This window comes from Rhinolophus ferrumequinum, chromosome 19, assembly GCF_004115265.2.
Source record: "Rhinolophus ferrumequinum isolate MPI-CBG mRhiFer1 chromosome 19, mRhiFer1_v1.p, whole genome shotgun sequence".
Taxonomy (NCBI): domain Eukaryota; kingdom Metazoa; phylum Chordata; class Mammalia; order Chiroptera; family Rhinolophidae; genus Rhinolophus; species Rhinolophus ferrumequinum.
This window is the reverse complement of record NC_046302.1, coordinates 4,338,964-4,355,018: the sequence shown is the minus strand read 5'-3', so window position 1 is coordinate 4,355,018 and position 16,055 is coordinate 4,338,964. Positions and strand designations below refer to the sequence as shown.

General features: G+C 39.1%; 1 protein-coding gene across 1 annotated transcript in view; it reads right to left on the bottom strand.

Moving 5' to 3' along the window:
• The window catches only part of FAM210A (family with sequence similarity 210 member A), a 41,115-nt gene that overhangs the window by 12,098 nt on the left and 12,962 nt on the right, over positions 1 to 16,055 (bottom strand). The gene's annotated exons all lie outside the window — the stretch shown is intronic.

Sequence of the window (16,055 nt, the reverse complement as noted above, 5' to 3'; positions counted from 1 at the left end):
GCATTATATAAGTGTTATTACAAATGTTACAGTCTAATGAAAAGTTGATATCAATATCATTCATCCTATAATGCCTTTAGACTAAATTATGTAAACCTGTAAATAACATGTTATTGGCTGGTGAGAAGATAGATGGACTTTTCCAGATATCTGAAACGTTTTGGATAGTTTTATTGTAATTTTACAGAACAGTTATAATGTAATTTTAAAAGAACACAGAGTTTGGAATGAGATGGACCCAACTGAGGTAAGAGTGGTATTGTTTTGAGTAAATTACTTGGCCTCTGTAGACATAGGTTTGCCCACTGGTAAAATAGAATTATAGTATGCGTTACTATATATCAAATCAGTTCCCTTCTCTCAACATCAGGCAGTCACCTGACCCCAATTCCACCACCATCCCACACCCTCCTACTTCTAATATACTGAGAATAATCTTTTTTTTTGTATACTAAGTAAGAGTCAACAAAATTTGGTTAGCACCCTAGTAAGTTAGCACTGCAATTAAATACAGCTACTCCATTTGACATGAATATTTGTTATCTGGGTACAAAGTTGACTGTAATCATATAAAGACATCCACTAATAAACTGCCCCCCTATAAAATTAATTCCCTGATTCATCCCTCCCTGTTTAATAATTAATATTAGCTCCTCTCAGGCTCTCACAGATAATCCAACAACACAATGCAAAAACGAGCTGGGAAATGAAACTGAAACAAATAGGCTCCCATGAAGCCTTTAAAAGTGATGCTGGAAATCTTACCATGGGCAACGATATGGATGGACCTAGTGAACATTATGCTAAGTGAACTAAGTCAGAAAGAGAAAGACAAATACCATATGATCTCACTTATATCTGGAATCTAAAGAATAGAATGAATAAACTAATCGGAAACATTTTCAGAGACATAGAGGAAAAACAGGGTTGCTAGATGGGAGAGGGGGTGGGGATGAGGGAGAAGGTGACGGGATTAGAAAGGTAAAGGGGTTGGGGGGTGGGGGATGAGGGTGAGGGGGATCAAATGTATGGTGATGGAAGGAGAACTGACTCTGGGTGGTGAACACACAATGTGATTTATGGATGATGTGATACAGAATTGCACACCTGAAATCTATGTAATTTTACTAACAATTGTCACCCCAATAAATTAAAAATAAATTAAAAAAAAAAAAAAAAAAAAGAAAGCACAACTGGAAACCCTAAGATGGCCATGGGGATATGGAAGACAGTATGGGGAACATAATCAATAATGTTGTAAAGATTTTGTAGGGTATCCAATGGACACTTGTCTTATTAGACAGACCAACCACTTCATGGATGGTGTAGATGCCTGACCACTGCAGTGTACACCTGAAGCTGAATAATAACGAATGTCAACTATAATTTAATATATATATGTATATAGTCACAGGAAGTGGAATACAGCATAAAGAATAGAGACAGTGGAAATGTAACAGCTGTGTGTGATGTCAGAGGGATAGTAGATTGGGGGCAGGGGGTTATCTCTTTGTGAGGGATATGTCTAACTATTACATTGTTTTGTACGCCTGAAACTAATAAAAAAAAAATGATGCTGCAGATTGCTACAATCAAAAGCAAAGTCAATGTCAAGTAACAATCTGAAAAATCAGACCAGTTAACAATCAAAGAGAAAAAGACACAGAGATAAAGACAATATGCTTCAAATAAAGAATGATTTAAATATTAGATGACTAAAAGAGGCTATAGAGAAAAACGATTAAGCCCTTAATTATTTTTACAAAACTGACTTATTATTTGTTGTGAAAGTCAAACATTGAGTAAAGGATGTATTACTCTTCTACAATCTACATCTTTACTTTTATCTATAAATGTATGCTATGCCTATGCCAAGGGGAAAATACCAAGTGTTTGTTTATTCTAAGAACTAGCTCAGCTGGAATTATAACCTAAAATTTGTCAACTATAAAGTTTACCTTCATTTTTCACACACACAAAAATTCCTTTCAAGCTTTTTATTATGAATGTTTTGGTCTCTATTTTAGTGGATTTATTCTGAGGCTTTCCTCCAACACCGTTATCTTTGAATGATTCCTATCCATGGCTTTAGTACAGGTGTTTGCTGAACTCTAGACTTTCTTCTTTTTTTTAAACCTATTTCCTTTCCAGGGCAGTTTTCCAGTAGTTAAAGCTCCCAGAAGTCTAACTTTCAGATAACTAGATTATTAGGTATTTGTGTGTGTGAATAAAGTGAAAGAAAAAGGATTAAAACAAGTAAAATAATATGCCTCTTTCCAAACTTCCAGTCTGCACCCTTTCTCCTGGTTTTCCCAACTACCTCCCATTTTAAAAAATTATTTTCATCTTCTCCACTTATTGCCTATTTTTAAAAACATCTTTACTGAGAGATATAATCCACATAGTATACAATTCACTAATTTAAAGTGTAGAATTCAATGATTTTTAGTATATTCACAGTTGTGCAACCATCACCATGATCTAGGTTTAGGACATTTTCACCACCCCCAAAAGAAACCACATATCCTTTGCACAAGTTAATTAGCAGTCATTCACCATTCCCTCACCCTCCCAGCTCTAGGCAATCACTACCCTACTTTCGGTCTCTATTTGTCTATTCTGTACATTTCATATAAATGGAATCAGTATGTGACTGGCTTCTTAGCATAAAGTCGTCAAGGGTCATCCTTGTATTACCTCTTGGGCTAAGATTCACCTTTGTTCCCTGAGAAACCTCTGGGCTAGTGGCTTCCAAAACGGGCTAGGCATCAGAATCATAGGGGGTTAGGATGTTGCAGGAGAGTGGAAGTAGTGTGAAAATACAGATTACTAGTCTCCATCAAGACCAAATAAATCAGAATCTCCTGTAGCCAGGTCACACCTGACAATATGAATTTGGGGATCATTTCTATAAGCCCAGCAAATTGATTCAATGCCAGAGTCAGGATGGTGGCAAAGGTATCATCCATCATCATGGTAAGATGTTTCTGAGCCCCCTACCATGTGACGGGTGCTTTGTAAATATTTTATATGTATCAACTCATATTATTTTCATAACAATACTATGAAGGAGGGACTACTCTCAACATTTTATACTTGAGGACACTGAAGCACAGAGTAAATAACTTGTCCAATGTCACTCAACTGGTGAGTGGAGGAGCTGGGGTTCAAACCTAGTTTGATCCCAGGCCCATGCTAGGTCACTAAGCTATACATCCACTTCTAGAAGAGACAGTGACAATTTTGAGTAGACCAAGACACATGATGAAAGCTTCCTAATGAAACTTGACCCAAGAAATGAGTTAAATTTTTAATTAAAAACTAAATTAAAATTGAGTTATTTAAATTTAAATGGCAACATGTGGGTAATGGCTACCATATTTGGCAATGATAACTCTTGCCCTCCAAAGGTAATCGATCACAATACCAATGACATATACAATAACGCTCATTAGATTTCAAAGAACAAACCCACTTAGGTGAGTGCAAGTAAAAGTAGAGAGCAGGTACAGACTGAGTAGTATCATAAATATTCTGGAATGAATAGGCTTCAGGAATAACAAAAACCAAGGCACGGTAGGAATTGTCTCACAGCTAGCACCTGTGTATACTGGCCTCAGCTCACTGGCAGCTTTCATTTCTGGATTTCACTAGTCTGCTCATTTTTACAATTAAAAATAAAAGTTTTTGGTTATCGGTCAATATGGAGGTGCCAGTCCTCATAAACCCTACCCAGCTCAAACCAGCTGCATCTAGACAGATGTACGAGCTGACGTGAAGAAATTGTGAACTAACAGGCTCCTAAAATTTTTCTGATAGAACTGGAGAACCTCGAATGATGAACAACTTAATCTTGAATTTCTTCCAATGAAATACAGTAACTTTAGTAATAAGTTTTTAAAATCATGAGACTTAGCTTATTTCTTACACAAAAGTTACCTGTTATTTTCCTGCCCCAACAGCATGAAATTTTCATACCTATAAATGGGGGCAGTGTTCTAAATTGCTTATTGCTTCAGTTATGGAAGTAGACGATGAACTACAGCACTAGACCCAAGTGAAGTGACAAGATTACACTGCTGTCGTGGCTATCCTTTCACAGAATTAAGTCGTTAAAGCCTTTAACACACTGTAAGTGGCTGGAACATGATTAACAATGCCTAATTCTCAATACACAACCCTAGTCTGTAGGGCAGGGACATCGTGAAAATTTCTAAGTAAAGTCTGATTGTGTCATGACTTAATTTTAGTCGGGAGACATTAGAGTTTAACAATTGAGAGCTTGGAATCTGAGAGGTCAGACTGCCCGGGTTCAAATCCCGAAATACTATAAACTATGTAAGCTTTGCACAGGTTAATTAGCCTCCCTGGACTTGGTTTCCAATTTGTAAAATGGGGTTAATAATAGTACCTACTTCATATGGTTGTTGTGAGGATGAAACAAGTTAGAATCCTTTCATGTAGCAATCCTAAGGCAGAGAGAAGCAGGGTGAAGACTCAGTGGTCAACAGTAAAGCAATAAAGAAGCAGTGGGAAGAGAGAGAGAGAAAGAGAGAGAGAGAGAGAGAAAGAAAGAGAGAAAGGCACTGAGTCAAAGGAATGAGGGTAGGGAAGATGGATTAGACTAAATGCCAGTGGGGCACAAATATTAGAGTGCTGTTAAGATTCTAGGGCAGCTATCTGGAAATTCCAGTTCCATTAGGCTAAATGAGTTAGTTCCTGAGATTCCTTTCTTGCATCTATATCCTTACCAAACACACATTGCTCAAGATTATATGAACATGTTTTTGTCCCTCACACATTTAAGCAGACCTAGAAATACAACAACTGAGTGTACAAAGAATTAACTAATTTGTACTTCATTCTTATATAAGAAATAAAAAAAAACGTTGACTAAAAAGTTAGAACAACAAATTTCAATAGAAGGAGCTGGTTCTCTATTAAGTGAATTCAAATTCCTCTTTTTTTGTCAAACAAAATCTTATTTGGAAGTTCAATGAAGAAAATAAATAAAAGCAAAGTTGCTCAATTTAAAGCAGGAGTGAGAAAAATGGAGTTTTCTGGCTTGCCTCCACCTCTTCCAGCTTACGGGGAACAGCCACAGGAAATCTAACTATGAAAACAAAATCACAAAGTGGATGAATTCTCTGTATATGAAAGTTCTACTTCATCTATGTGCTAAGTCACAGCCCAGGCACTAATTCCTTCTGAAGCCCCTGGATCCCACAAGCTAGAAAAGAAACTCCACTAAAAACTTACCAGATATTGGATTTTATTTTTCTCTTTCTTTTTCCCTGTGGACTCTATGTTCTTGTAGGGCAAAGAGTTTGTTGTGATTCCTGGTAGTTACAGGGAAAGTGCAAAAGCTGGCATCTAGTGAGTGCTCAATAAAATACAGGTCAGTGAATATCAACAACTTGTCAGTTGTTGGGTTTTTTTTTAAGATTTTACTGGGGAAGGGGAACAGGACTTTATTGGGGAAGTGTGTATTTCCAGTATTTTTTCCAAGTCAAGTTGTTGTCCTTTCAGTCGTAGTTGTTGAGGGCGCAGTTCAGCTCCAGGTCCAGTTGCCAGTTGTTAGTTGCAGAGAGCGCAGCCCACCATCCCTTGCAGGAGTTGAACCAGCAACCTTGTGGTTGAGAGCCCACTGGCCCATGTGGGAATCGATCGGCAGCCTTTGGCCTTAGGAGCACGGAGCTCCAACCACCTGAGCCACTGGGCAGGCCCAACCTGTCAGTTTCTAAAAGACTCAACTAATCTCTAATAAATGACTTCTAAAATCAATGTAGCATCTTCAGCTTGGGAAGTTTTGGGTACCAAATATACAAATTAACACTGTCTTCTTAGGGAATTTAAAATAACTATGGTTAATATGTTACTAATCAAATGGGAAAAGTAAGAAAAACAAAATAACAAGCACTATGGGACAATTTCAAAATGTGTGACACACACGTAATAGGAATGACAGGAGGAGAAGCAGAGAAAGCAGAAGAAATACCTGAATATGAAATTTGAGAATTGTCCAAAATTACTAACAAACACTAAACCACAGGTCCAGGAAGCTCGGAGAACACCAAGCAGGATAAATATCTAAAATTCATATCTAGACCTATCATACATATTTAAGCTGGGGGAAAAAAAAAGAAAGAATGACAGAGAAAACCTTGAAAGAAGCTGGAGGAGAAAAACAAAACACCTTACCTATAGGGGAGCAAAGATAAAAATTAGAACTGACTTCTCATCAGAAACTAGGCAAAGTTTAAAGAAAAACCAGCAAACTGGAATTCTATATCCAGCAAAGTTATCCACCAAAAGTAGAACAAAAATAAACCCTGTATCAGAGAGACAAAAAATTGAGGGAATTCATAGCCAACATACTTGCCCTTCAAGAAGGAAATAATATAGACACTCAGATATACATAAAGGAATAAGGAACCAATAGAGGCAAACTAAAAACCTTTTTTATTCTTAATTGATCAAATGATAATTGTTTAAAGTAATAATAGTAACAATGAATTAAGGCATTAATAATAGCACATGAACAAGTAAAATGAAAGACAGTGTTGTCACAAGGAACAGGAGAGAGGAATTGAGAAAACTCTATAAGATACTTGCAACTACACATGAAGAAGGATAGTGTTATTTGAAGATGGACTTTAAATGTATATTGTGAACTCTAGGGAACCCACTGAAATATGTTTTTTAAATTTATTTTATTTTTTTAAATTAAAGTTTATTGGGGTAACAATTGTTAGCAAAGTTACATAGATTTCATAGAATTCTTTTAAAAGTACAATTGATAAGCTGAAACAGGAGATAAAATAGAATCATATAAATTTCTCAATCAAAACCAGAAGAAGGCTGGGAGTTCCAGTCAACATGGTGGAGTAGGTAAATGCTGTGTTTACATGCTCTCATGACCACATCAAAATTACCACTAAATGACAGAACAACCAATACTCTAAATTGCTTGAAGTCTACCTGAACAATAGTCCTATAATTAAGGACATACAAGAAAGACCACATGGAGACTGGTAGGAGGGGCAGAGATGTGGAATGGGCTGATCCCACACCTGCATGTGGCATTTAAAAATTAAGAGGATTATTTCTGCTGCAGAAGTCCCCCCTGAGGAGCGAGGAGGTCCCAGCCCCACACCAGGCTCCCCAGCCCAGGGTGCCAGTGCCAGGAGGAGAAGTTCTCACAACTTCTGGCTGTGAAAACCAACAGAGATTGTGAATGAGATGAAGGGCGGCTTGAGTCCCAGGCATTCCTCTTAGAGGGCCTGCATGTGGACTTGCTGACAGACTCACTCACTTTGATCTCCAGCTCTGGGGCAGCAGCTCAAAAGGTGCCAGAGACGTACAGGGGAAAACGGTATTGTTAGGCTGCACGGAGAGGGCTAGAGGGACAGCTTTCTCCCAGACAGAAATGCTGGCAGAAGCCATTATTTCTTTGTTGAGCCCTCCCCAATCCGAGTATGTACATGCATGTGGGCGACATATCTGAGTCTCCATCAATCTAGCTAATACCCTTCCTCCACCCTGCCCTGGAGATTCCCTGAGACTCCTTCCCACCCAAACTGCAGGCCCACCCAAGCCACTTCCAGTAGCTTTTCCATGACCTGCCTTGGCTCATGCTGCAGACTTTCCTGAAATCTCTCAAAGGATCACAAACCCCAAACAAGCAGCATTTGGCCTTAGCATGCCCTGTACCTCTTGATAAGCAGCCCCAAGCCTGGCACTAGCAGCAGCTGGCCTCAGTTCACAGCTCAGCATCTCCAAGGCACCTCCAAGTCCAGGGAGGCTGGCAGCCATCTAAAGGTTGCTTTGTGGCTCCTTCCAGGTGGTCCCAGGCAGGGCACAGGCAGCAGCTGAAACTGGCCTGCGGCAGGGCCCCTCCCAGGAAGTCCAGCAGCCAGCATGCACAGTGGCCAGCTTCTGACCCAGCCAGAGAATCACTCCACCACCTCCAATGGTGACACAGCCAAATGGTAGACTGGGCAGGCACCAGAGCCCTGCTAACGTGAATCCTGTTCCACAGGGTCAGTCCCTGCACAACAGTTCCTTTACTATAGTCATGGCCATGCTTTACAACTAATGAGCCCAAGGGTCAATCCCTCCCACTGATGTGCAAACAGCAACAAAGGCTTAACTATAACAGAAGAGAACACACACCTCACACAAGGAACAGACCTGGAGCACCCAATTCCAGTAACCAGGGAGACTGTGCCACTGGGCCGCACAGGACTCCTACTACATACGGCCACTCTACTAAGACCAGGAGACATAGCAGTTCTACCTAATACATAAAACAAACACACGGAGGCAGCCGAATAGGGAGACAAAGAAACATGTCCCGAATGAAAGAACAGGAAAAAACTGCAGAAAAAGAACTAAACATAATGGAGGCAAGCAATCTACCAGATGCAGAGTTCAAGACAATGGTAAAAGGATGCTCAGTGATCTCAGGGAGAACTTCAACAAAGAGATAGGAAACATGAAAATGGAGGTAGAAAACATAAAAAAGAACAAGTCAGAAAAAACACAATAACTGAAATGAAGATTACATTAGAGAGAATCAATAGATTAGATGAAGCAGAGGATTGAATCAGCAATTTGGAGAATAAGCTAGCAGAAAACACATAATCAGTACAGCAAAAAGAAAAAAGAATCCAAAAAACAAACAAACAAACAAACAAAAAACCGAGGATAGTTTAAAGGGCCTCTGGGACAACATCAAGTTTACCAACATTTGCATCATAGGAGTACCAAAAAGAGAAAAGAGCAAGGAATTAAAAACTTATTTGAAGAAATAATGACAGAAAACTTTCCTAACCTGATGAAGGAAATAGACATACAAGCCCAGGAAGTGCAGAGAGTCCCAAACATAATGAATCTAAAGAGGTCCACAACAAGACATGTCATAATTAAAACGCCAAAGCTTAAAGACAGAGAGAGAATCTTAAAAGCAGCAAGAGAAAAGCAGTTAATTACTACCTACAAGGGAGCTCTCATAAGACTGTCAGCTGATTTCTCAACAGAAACTTTGCAGGCCAGAAGGGGTTGGCAGGAAATATTCAAAGTGATGAAAAGCAAGGACCTACAAGCAAGATTACTCTACCCAGCAAAGCTATCATTTAGAGTGGAAGGACAAATAAAGAGCTTCCCAGATAAGAAGCTAATGGAGTTTGTCACCACAATACCAGTATTACAAGAAATGTTATTAAAAGGACTTCTTTAAAAAGGAAAGAAAAAGATGAAATATATGAATAATAAAATGGCAATAACTACATATCTAGCAACAATTTCTTTAAATGTAAATGGATTAAATGTTCCAATCAAAAGACATAGGTAACTGAATGGATAAGAAAACAAGACCCTTACATATGCTGCCTACAAGAGACTCACTTCAGATGGAAAGACACACACCAACTGAAAGTAAAGGGATAGAAAAAGATATTTCATGAAAACAGAAACAAACAAAAAAGCTGGAGTAATAATACTTACAACAGACAAAATAGACTTTAAAACAAAGTCTATAACAAGAGAAAAAGAAGGACCGAGTAATCCCACTTCTGGGTACTTAATCGAAGAAACTCAAAAGACTACTTTGAACACGTGCATCCATTATGTTCATTCAGCACTATTTACAATAGCCAAGATACGGAGGCAATCTTGATGTCTATCAAGGGATAAATGGATAAGGAAGAAGAGGTACATATATACAATGGACTATTAGCCATGAAAAAGACTGAAATCTTGTCCAAAACACATCCCCAAAAACCCAAAACAACAACAACAAAAAACCCTTAGGTATAACTCTAACAAATGTGTACAAGATCTTATGAGGAAAACTGTAAAACTCTGGTGAAAGAAATCAAATATCTAAATAATGGAGAGGTAGTTCATGTTCATAGATAAGACTCATTATTGTTAATATATCAATTTTTGCCACTGTGATTGAAATTCAAATTATAATCCCAATCAAAATTTTAGCAAGCTATTTTTAGATATCAACAACCTGATTCTAAATTTTATACGGAAAATACCAAGAATAACCACAGAATACTGAAGAGCAAAGCTGGAGGTCTGATACTAGACATTTAAGATACTAGACATAAAGCTACAATAATCAAAACAGTGTGGTTTTGGTGAAAGAAAAAGACACATATATCAATGGAACAGAATAGAGTCCAGAACGAGACACAAACATATACAGGCATCTGTTTCGTGACAAAGAAACAAAAACAATTCAATGGAGAAAGAATAGTCTTTCTAGCAAAAGGTTCTAGAACAAGTAGATATCCACATGCAGAAAAATAAACCTAGGGTGACGTCATAGGAATGGCGGCAGCGGGGCGCATTTTTTCAGTTCTCCTCCGGATCTTATCACAAACGGGACATCTATAACCCATCAAAGGACTCTCTGCTCATCACGCAAAACAACTAAGAGACTCGTGCAAGGATTACTTGAAGGTGGGCAAATTGGGCGAGCAGGGGAAGAGGGAAGGGAGCGGGGTGGAGACGCACCCCACATGTGTGGCTGTGGGGACGCGGCCTGCACCTTCGGCTGTAGAGACACACCGGCATCCTCAGCGATGGAAACGCGGCTGGCATCCGCAGCTACAGAGACGAAGGGGATCCCAGGATGGAACAGAGAGCATAGAAGCCAGGAGGTGGGCTCTTTCCCTGCGTCCCACAGCTGATCTCTCCCGCCTAGGGGGCAGCATATCCAGCATTTGAGGTAATAACCTCAGCTGGGACCTCCAGTTGGGCCCTAGGCCAGACAAAGGACACAAACTCCATACCTGGGTACCTCCCCCCACTCTTCCAATCCTACCCCCGCCCTTCCAGAGACTTAAACTGGCCCCTGAACTGAGGAGTAGTGTCAGATTACAGAGGAGCCTTAGTGCTCAGGCTCTGGGAAGACCAGCGTGCAGCACTGACCCAGGGAAGAGGCTGAGAAGAGTGTGATTTTTGCTGGGCTAGGAGAGAAGAGACTCCTCCACCCCCCAGCCACCACCTTTTCTGGCCTGTGGGAAGAGTGTGACACGGCTGGGCTGGGAGAGAGAAGACCCCTCCATCCCCAGCCCCCACCCTTTCTGGCCTGCCTAGGGCGGGGCAATTACAACTGCTGAGATACTCCCAGGGATCAGCAGTCAGCAGCAGTCGCAGCTCTGGGCTTTCAGGAGCTCAGAAATCCTCCACCCGCCACACACACACACACACACACACAAACACACGGAAGAAGTGCCCTAACACTCAGGAGAACCGGACACAGGGCTGGTGGTGCTACTCTAAGTGCGCATACATGCAGGCAAGAGCAGAAATTGCACTGACTTTGTAGAACCTACCATACAGACCCCTCAGCCCCACGCATCTAAATCTGCAGTCTCAATGTCACTCTGGGCACCAGGTGACCAGCTCTGCCAGCACAATACACAGAGGTCTCTTTGGTACAGCAGAGGACAACCTGGAGATTACTTGGTGGGCTTAAGCCAACACTGGCACTGCTTTTTGTTTTGTTTTGTTTTGTCTTTATATCTTTGGTATCTTTGCCTGTGTTGAGTGGGGGTTGTCGGTTGTTTTTACATGTGAAGGTATTTGATTTTTTCTTTGTTGTTGTTGTTGTTGTTGTTGTTGTGCTTGGTGATTTGCTTTGTTCTGAAACTGTCCTACCAGGGCCCAGCTTACGAGGCACAAGATTCAACATACCCAGAAGCCAACTCCAGACCAAACCAGAGTACTACCAGGTTTGACCTATAAGTGACACACCCAAAGGGAATTCTCTACAGGAACAAGAACCCAAAGAGGCCAAACCACACTTAAGTGGTCAACCTTCACCCAGCAGAACACCCAGCGGTGGGCATAACCGATTCTCACAACTAGTCAGCCTAGGAGTTAACCCCACCTACTCACAAGTGAAAAGCAATTAAAGATGTTCTTTAACAGGACAATATACACAACACAAGAATCACCTTTGGAGCAAACACAGAGGAGAAGGAGGAAGTAGTGCAAGTCAAATATAAAGGACACATACTACACAAGATAACCCAGCAAAAACTAAGAACTCTAGGGGATCTACCTAATACATCGAAGCAAACACAGAGAGTCAGCCAGCATGGGGAAACAAAGAAACATGTCCCAAATAAAAGAACAGAAGAAACCTCCAGAAGTAGAACAAAATGAAACAGATAACCAACCTATCAGAGACAGAGTTCAGAACACTGATGATAAGAATGTTTAAGGAGCTTAGAGACGACATAAAGAAGGATGTAGAAATCATAATGAACAATCATTTAGAACTAAAGAACACAATCACTGAAATAAAGAACTCACTTGAAGGAATTAACAGCAGGTTAGATGAAGCAGAGGATCGAATCAGGGACTTAGAAGACAAGTTAGCAGAGATCACCCAAACAGAACAGAAAGAAAAAAGAATAAAAAACAATGAAGATGGTTTCAAGACCTCTGGGATAACATCAAGCGCAACAACATGAGTATTATATGAATACCAGAAGGTGAAGAGAGGAAGCAAGGGATTGAGAACATATTTGAAGTAATAATGTCCAAAAACTTCCCTAACCTGATGAAGGAAACCAACATACAAGCCCAGGAAGTGCAGAGAGTTCCAACCAGAATAAACCCAAACAGGTCCACACCAAGACACATTATAGTTAAAATGGCAAAGGTTAAAGTCAAAGAGAGAATCCTAAAAGCAGCAAGAGAAAGACAGAGGGTTACATACAAGGGAACTCCCGTAAAACTCTCAAATGACTTTTCTACAGAAACATTGCAGGCCGGAGGGAGTGGCAGGAGATACTCAAAGTGATGGAAAACAAAGGCCTACAACCTAGATTGCTTTATCTAGCAAGGCTAACACTTAAAGTTGATGGAGACATAGAGAGCTTCCCAGAAAAGAATAAGCTGAGGAATGTATTACCACTAAGCCAGCATTGCAAGAAATACTAAAAGGACTTCTGTAAATAGAAGAGAGATGAAAACAATCTAACTACAAATTTAAAAATGGCAATAACTATGTCCCTATCAATAATCACTTTAAATGTAAATGGATTAAATGCTCCAATCAAGAGACATAGGGTGGCTGAGTGGATAAGAAAGCAAGACCCTTGTATATGCTGTATACAAGAGACTCACCTCATATCAAAAGACACACACAGGCTGAAAGTGAAGGGTTGGAGTAAGATATTTCATGCAAATGGAAATGAGAAAAAAGCTGGAGTTGCAATATTTATATCTGACAAAATAGACTTTAAAATGAAGAACATATTAAAAGACAAAGATGGGCACTATATAATAATAAAGGGATCGATCCGACAAGAGGACATAACCCTAGTAAACATCTATGCACCCAACATAGGAGCCCCTAAATCTATAAAACAGATATTGACTGACATAAAGAGAGACATCAACAGTAACACTATCATAGTAGGGGACTTCAACACACCTCTGACAACAAGGGACGGGTCTTCCAGATAGAAATTCAATATGGAAACAACAGCCTTAAATGACACATCCCAACACTTGGATTTAATCGAATTTTCAGAGCATTTCACCCCAAAGCTGCAGAATACACGTTCTTCTCAAGCGCACATGGAACATTTTCCACGATAGACCATATGTTAGGCCACAAAACAAGTCTTGATAAATTTAAGAAAACTGAAATCATACCAATTGTCTTCTCTGACCACAGTGCTATGAAATTAGAAATAAACTACAGGAAAAAAACTGGCAGACACACAAATTCATGGAGGCTGAATAACATGTAACTAAATAATGAATGGGTCAACCAGGAGATCAAGGAAGAAATCAAAACATATCTTGAGACAAAAGAAAATGAAAACATGACGACCCAAAATCTATGGGATGCCGCAAAAGCAGTTCTAAGAGGGAAATTCACAGCATTGCAGGCCTACCTAAAGAAACAAGAAACATTACTAATCAACAATTTATCTTCACACTTAAGGGATCTGGGAAAAGAATAGCAAAATACGCCCAAAGGGAGTACAAGGAAGAAGATAATGAAGATCAGAGCAGAAATAAATGAAATAGAAACCAGAAAAACAATACAAAAGATCAATGAATGCAAGAGTTGGTTCTTAGAGAAGACAAATAAAATTGACAAACTTTTAGCCAGACTCGTAAAAAAAAAAGAGAGGACCCAAATTAGTAAAATCAGAAATGAAAGAGAAGTGAAAACAGACACCACAGAAATACAAAAATTTTAAGAAATTACTATGAGCAACTATATGCCAACAAATTTGACAATATGGAAGAAATGGACAATTTTCTAGAGGCGTACAATCTTCCAAGGCTAACTCAAGAAGAAACAGAGAACCGGAATAGACTGATTACCACCAGGGAAATTGAATCAGTAATCAACAATCTCCCAATAAACAAAAGCCCTGGACCAGATGGCTTCACAGGTGAATTTTACAAAACGTTCAAAAAAGAATTATCACCTATTCTTCTCAAGCTCTTCCAAAAAATCCAGAAGGAAGGAAGACTCCAAAACACTTTTTACGAAGCCACTATCACCTTGATACCAAAATCAGACAAAGACACCACAAAAAAGGGAAACTACAGGCCGATATCTCTAATGAACATAGATGCAAAAATCCTCAACAAAATATTAGTGAACAGAATTCAGCAGTATATTAAAAAGATCATACACCATGATCAAGTGGGATTCATCCCTAGTATGTAAGGGTGGTTCAACATCTGCAAATCAATTAATGTGATACACCACATTAACAAAATGAAAAATAAAAATCACATGATCATATCAATAGATGCAGAAAAAGCATCTGATAAAATCCAACAGCCATTTATGATAAAAACCCTTAAGAAAGTGGGAATAGAGGGATCATATCTCAACATAATATAGGCCATATATGATAAACCCACAGCTAACATCATACTCAATGGGAAAAGCTAAAACCATTCCCCCTAAGATCAGGAACAAGGCAAGGTTGTCCACTTTCTCCACTTCTATTCAACACAGTGCTGGAAGTTCTAGCCACAGCAATCAGACAAGAAAAAGAAATAAAGGGCATCCAAATCGGTAAGGAGGAAGTAAAATTGTCATTATATGCACATGACATGATACTACATATAGAGAACCCTAAAGACTCCACCAAGATACTATTAGAGCTGATAGATGAATTTAGTAAAGTAGCAGGATACAAAATTAATATTCAGAAATCAGTTGCATTTGTATACACCAATAATAAAATATCAGAAGGAGAAATTAAAAAAAACAATCCCATTTACAATTGCTTCAAAGACTATAAAATACCTGGGAATAAATTTAACCAAAGAAATAAAAGATCTGTACTCAGAAAATTATAAGACACTGAAGAAAGAAATGAAAGAAGATATAAATAGATGAAAACACATACCATGCTCATGGATACAAAAAATTAATATAGGTAAAATGTCCATACTGCCTAAGGCAAAATACATATTCAATGCAATCCCTATCAAACTACCAACGATGTTTTCCACAGAGATAGAACATATAATCCTAAAATTTATATGGGACCATAAAAGACCCTGGATAGCCTCAGCAATCTTGAGAAATAAGAACAAAGAGGGAGGTATAATGATCCGTGACATCAAATTACACTACAAGCCTACAGTAATCAAAATAGCATGGTACTGGCATAAAAACAGACACATAGATCAATGGAACAGAATAGAGATTCCAGAAATAAATCCATGCCTATATGGCCATTTAATCTACGACAATGGAAGCAAGAATGTACGGTGGGGTAAAGACAGTCTATTCAATAAATAGTGCTGGGAAACCTGGACAAAAAAATCAAGCTGGACCACCTCCTTACACCATATACAAAAGTAAATTTAAAATGGCTTAAAGACTTAAATGTAAGATCTGAAACCATAAAATTCCTAGAAGAAAATATAGGAAGAAACTTCACAGACATTACCCAGAGTAAGATTTTTACTGATATATCCCCTCGCGTGAGGAAAGTAAGAGAAAAAACAAACATGTGGGATTACATCAAACTAAA